Here is a 6,000-nt window from a genome sequence, read left to right as displayed (position 1 = left end):
GCAATCATAGCAATTATAGCAATTCTATCATCAATTTATCACATATTTCTCTGATATCTTAACATAATGCAAATATGACAATTATATCAATTCTATCTATCATCAATTTACCACATATTTCTCTCCTTTTGTCATCAATAAAAAGGAGAACTATTTAAGCATATTTCAAGCATAAGTGTGGTAATGATTCATGTCATAAAAAGGTTCATGTCATTTTTCAATAATGAATGATAGGATATCAATTATACAAACATTTCAAGGAAACATGATATGGAGATAGCTTTCATTACATCTTCCTTTTTATTTGTCATTATTTATTTGCATAAAGGAGGAAAGTCATTGTGAGCTTACTTAAATGAAGTTAAATAAAATAATAAGAGATTAAATCATGCTTCATTTTTACATGGATCAAGATATGCATGTTAATTAAATCCATGCAAGTGTTCATCTTAAAAAGAAATCTTCCTTCGTCAAGAATGAATTCATATGAAAGAATCATTTCATGAAATCCCTTTCTCGATTAAAAATTCAAGATAAATCTATGAGAGATGCATTTTCATATGTCAAAAATTATGGAGCATTGATATGAAATGAACTTGATACATTGATATAAAATTATTTAGGCTCATTAAGTTCGGAAGAGAAATACAAAATCATGTATTCAGATAGTACTGTTAGGATCAAGAAAGTCCAAAAATAAAATTCATATATTCGGACAAGGTTTTGCTATAGATTTTCAAACACAATCATGAAGGTAAAACATGCTTATCATCATGAAAATTTTGTATCCAAAACACATAATTTCCAACATGTTATTAAGGCATGTAATCATGTAAAATTCTCTTTATAGCAATTAAGTGATTGATCATTGAATCAAGAAAGTCCGAAAAATAAATTGAATAAGTTCATGCATTCGGACAAAGTTTTGTAGTACTCAAGGATTAAGAATCTGATGTATGAATGAACCTTCTCAAATCACAATGAGAGTATAACATGTTCATCATGGAAACTTTTAGCACCAAGGCACAAAATTTTCATTTTTAAAATAAACACGTTATTCAATCATATCAACTTCGTATAAAATTTTCAGCATAGAATTTAAATGATTAAGGAAAATCCGAGGTTCAATCAACATTAATGTCCCTTACTTTGTAAATGCTCACCAAATAATACATCAAGTCATAGATACCAATGGTTAAACATATCAAAGTGAGTGGCATTGTGATCAAGGTGAGTAGCATTAAGAGTTGATAACAACATAGTTTTACAACAAGATATGAAGCAATTATGTCCACATTTTCTAAGTACATACATATGCTCATTCAGGTGGTGAAAAATTAGAATGCCTAAATAGAGAGTCAAATTGTCAATGAATTTGTTGTAGCTCAGATAGGATTTGATCTTGGCGATATTCGAGCCGATCTTGTCTTTGTTGAAAGCGATCCATCTGAATCCCTATATCTTCGATAGATGATGAAGGAGCTTGCTCAATTGGATTTGATTCCTCAAAGGGACCGATTGGAGGAGATTGGTTACCCCTAAAGATTGATGTTTCTAGTTCTAGTTCAAGTTGAGGAGGATCGATTCTTCTAGGCATTCTAACCCACATACCATTTCTAAATATAAATCTCATTCGACGAAGTAGATTTTTATTTATGATGCTAAATCTATCTACCTTTATAATCTCTTCGTTAGGTGGTATTGCAATATCGTAAGTATTAAGTATTCTAGTAATTATGCCACCATATGGAAGTATCATATCTTTCTTAGATATTTCTATCATATTTGACTTACTTCATCATGATTGTATTGTTTAGGGAGAATGATACTAATTAGAATGTGATGAAGTATTTTGGTATTTAATGGTAATAGATGTTCATAGCTTTTAGGAAGTACCATTAAATTGGAATTATCAAAAATTATTCCTAAGGCATCAACATATGTGGTCCCAACTGTTTCATCGTCCCATTGTCCTCTAAAATAACAACCTCTATCTTTTATTGGGATGCTTATTATGTCGCAAAGGGATCTATCCGTAATGGATATGTGATGTCCTAAAAGATAGGAAGACACCCTTTCTTCTTCATTTATATATAGATTGTTGTAAAACAACCTAACAAATATAGGGTAGATGGGTTCACTTATTTGGAGGATTGGGAGAAGATCTAGATTTGCAAACCATTGAATTGACTCTAAATCATTTAGTTCATCTAAATCAACATGCTTTCCCTTATGAACATTTCTAAATTCTATGGAAGTAAATTTTTGGGCATGTAGATTTGAATCAAAAAGTGTGGAATCAAAGTTTTCTTCTAATCTCCTCTTCCTTTTGTCCCTAGAGGATCTTCTAGAACCCATAAATACTGCTATTTAGGAAGATAAATAATGAGCAAGAGTGGATGAAACAAAATAGAAGTCAAAAGACCTCTTAGAGAATACCTTAGTTGAGATCTTCAAGAGGATGAAGGATTGATTCTTGATCTTGCAAGAAATAGGCAGTTTTGGGCAGCTAAAGGGGAGGAATGGAGTTGGAGGAGAGTTTAGAGCTGCAAGGAGGAGAAGAAAATGAGCTGGGGTCAGTTCTACCGTCGACCCTAGCTCGGGTTTAAAAGGGGCAGGTTGCGGGCGGTGCAATCGCCTACCACCTGTGACAGCCGTGAGCACTGCTTTCAAGGGTGTGTGGGCTGATGTGGGTGTTTCCAATTTGAATGGAGTGTTTGTTTGTGAAGCACACAACCCTAATTACATAATCATGTAAAAATTCACATCAAGAGATGAGAAAATTTATGCGTTCATGATCAATATTGTAAAATGCATACTCTACTCAAATGTCATATAGAGCTTATATGTCTTCAATATGTTCATGACTTACATCATACAAAATTTGTATGCAAACTTAGCTTGCAAGACGTAAATTCATGATCTTATGAGATATAGTTGGATCCGAAAAAATTGAGGAAGGAATGTATCCGATGAATTTAGAAAATCCGAAGGATGTGGGGGAATTCATGTATAAGAGTTTATAGATTTCAAAATTTGAGGGATTAACTTAAGTGTTTATCATGCAAGATTATATCATTAACGTATGGTTTATTAGTATCATTTTGTAATTGATACTATTTATCCTCTTTTTGTCATTTTAACTAGAGAGTATTATGAGTCATTTTGGATATCTAGTCAAAAACCTTGAGCACCCAAAAAGCAAGATATCATCTCTTGCTCCTAGTTTGTGGTGGTATACGTTTCTAAAAAGGATGATTTTTAGGTACCTATTTAATCTTGGGTGCCTCAAAAACTGATCTAAATTGTTTGTCGTGTTGTATGGAATTTATCATGGTTCCTTTAGGAACCCAAATCAATTTGTTCGGACTAACTTTCTTGAATGGACAATGATAAGTTCTATGTCCATATTTACAACATAAGTTGCATTTGCTTAGATGTGAAACATGTAAGATAAGACCTTTAATGAAGGTGGTTGGATTTTGGTGAGGACTTCTCACAAATCCAATTCCACTTCGTTTAGGAACGTGACCCTTATTTGTAAGAATCATATTCAAAGATTTGCTACCAACCTCGAATTTCTTAAAGGTGTCTTTAAGTAGCAAGTTCTCCTTTTGGAGAGTTTCTAGATCATGGCATTTCATACATGGAGCTAAACTATCATTATGTTTAGTTTTTAATTTATCGAAATTACTAATAAGAATATCATGCTCCTTTTTTAATAATTTATATTTTCTACTAATTATTTTGCATTCATCAAATAAGTCATGGAAAGCATTTAACAATTCATTAAATGATAAATCTGCATCAATTAAATTCGTTACCTCCTCTCCGATGGCTATTAGGGCGTAGTGAGCAACTTGCTCAGTGTTGGACTCCTCTTCTTCGGACGCGCTTGAGTCATCCCATGTTGCTTTAAGCGCCTTCTTCTTTGGTGTTCTCTTCTTGGGTTGGGGACTATCATTTTTGTAGTATCCCGGCTTCTTGTATTCGTAGTAAATAACTTGATCATTTTTGGGTTCAAATTTATTTTTAATATCATTTTTAAATTTATTTCTTTTAATAAATTTTTTAAATTTCCTTGTTAGAAATGCCAAGTCATCGTCAAAGTCCTCATCACTTGAGTTTTCTCTCAAGTAGTCTTCTAGAGTTCTAAGTGTCATATTCTTCATTTTCTTTGGAAGGATGTCTTCTTGCTCTTCATGAGCTTTACAAGTCATTTCATAGGTCATTAATGATCCGATTAATTATTCAAGAGGGAAGTTGTTTAAATCTTTAGCCTCTTGAATAGTAGTGACTTTAGGGTCCCAACTCTTTGGAAGGGATCTTAGAATTTTATTGACGAGCTCAAAATCCGAAAAACTTTTACCGAGTCCTTTTAGACCATTGACGACATCTGTGAAACGGGTGTACATGTCACCTATGGCCTCGTTCGGTTTCATTCGAAAAAGTTCATAAGAATGTACTAAAAGATTGATTTTTGACACTTTCACTCTACTTATGCCTTCGTGAGTCACTTCGAGTTTATGCCAAATATCAAATGCAGTTTCACAAATCGAAACATGATTGAACTCGTTTTTATCAAGTACACAAAATAAGGCATTCATAGCATTTACATTAAGAGCGAAAGTCTTCTTCTCCAATTCATTCCAATTGATCATTGGAAGAGAAGACTTTGAAAATCCATTTTCAACAATATTCCAAAGTTCAAAGTCCATGGAAATAAGGAAGATCCTCATTCGGGTCTTCTAATAGGTGTAGTCCGTCCCATTGAACAAGGGCAGACATGTAATAGAGTGGCCCTCTTGGTTTCCGACATATGTCACCTCTCTTGGGTTTTAATTTGATTAAGAGTTAACCCTGTTCCGATACCAATTGTTAGGATCAAGAGCACTAAGATGGGGGGGGGGGGGGGGGTGGGGTGGGAGTGAATTAGTGTAGTGAAAAACTTTCGATAATTAAAGCGATGTTCGTATGATAAAAGTGTTTTTGATGAAAAACTGTTTCGAAAAGTTCTTCAACTTAAGATCAAGCAAAAGTATAGTTGAAGTAAAGCAATGGAGGTAGTTTGTAGTTAAGATAGAGAGCAGAATGTAAATGCAAACTGAGATTTAGAGTGGTTTGATCAATCTTGACCTACATCCACTTTTAGCTTCCTCCTCCGATGAGGTCATCGACGTCCACTAGAGACCTTCTTTCAATAGGCGAAGGCCAACCATCCTTTTACAGCTTTACTCTTTTGACAGGCTTACTAGATAACCCTTAAAGATTTCCACTCCTCTCTTGAATGATCAAAACTTAGAAGAAAAGAGGGAGAAGAACTTCTAGCCTTTTACAACACTTTTAAGCTCTCAAATTCTCAGAATAAATGCAAGCTTTCAGTTTCCTTTCATACAGGAAAGGGTGGGGTTTATATAGACCCCAACTGGTTTGAATTTGGAGCTCAAAAATATCATCTCCTAGATTTTCGGGGTCCTGACGGTACCATCGCCATAACTGGGCGGTACTACCGCTTGGCATCTGACACTAGGCGGTACTACTGCTCAATCTGGGTGGTACCACCACCTAGCAGAGCTCGGAGATCGAGCTCTAGCGATACCATCGCTTGACTAGGGCAGTACCATCGCCTGACTAGGGTGGTACCACCGCCTAACAAGGGCGGTACTACCGCCGAGAATTCCTGGGAGACCAAGTCTCCTGGGCGGTGCCACCGTCGGTCAGAAATTTTGGGTCTGAATGGGCTGACCCATTCGGCCCAATTTGGGTCTGTTTAGGGCCTAGTAGGCCCCAAATTAAGTTAATGGGATCACCTCCTAATTCTAACTTAATCTACTTACTAACCACAACACTTAAGACATTAATGTTGCAAATCGTGTTCCGGTGCGTCAATCACTTCTTTCGGCGAGCTTCCGGCGAACTTCCGACGAACATCCGACGAACCCTCGGCGATGCTCCAGCGGACTTCTAGCAAACTCCTGGACTTGTGACGATCCTCTTGGC

This window comes from Musa acuminata, chromosome BXJ2-2, assembly GCF_036884655.1.
Source record: "Musa acuminata AAA Group cultivar baxijiao chromosome BXJ2-2, Cavendish_Baxijiao_AAA, whole genome shotgun sequence".
Classification (NCBI taxonomy): Eukaryota; Viridiplantae; Streptophyta; class Magnoliopsida; order Zingiberales; family Musaceae; genus Musa; species Musa acuminata.
The sequence above is the reverse complement of the archived record's forward strand: the minus strand, read 5'-3'. Positions refer to the sequence as shown.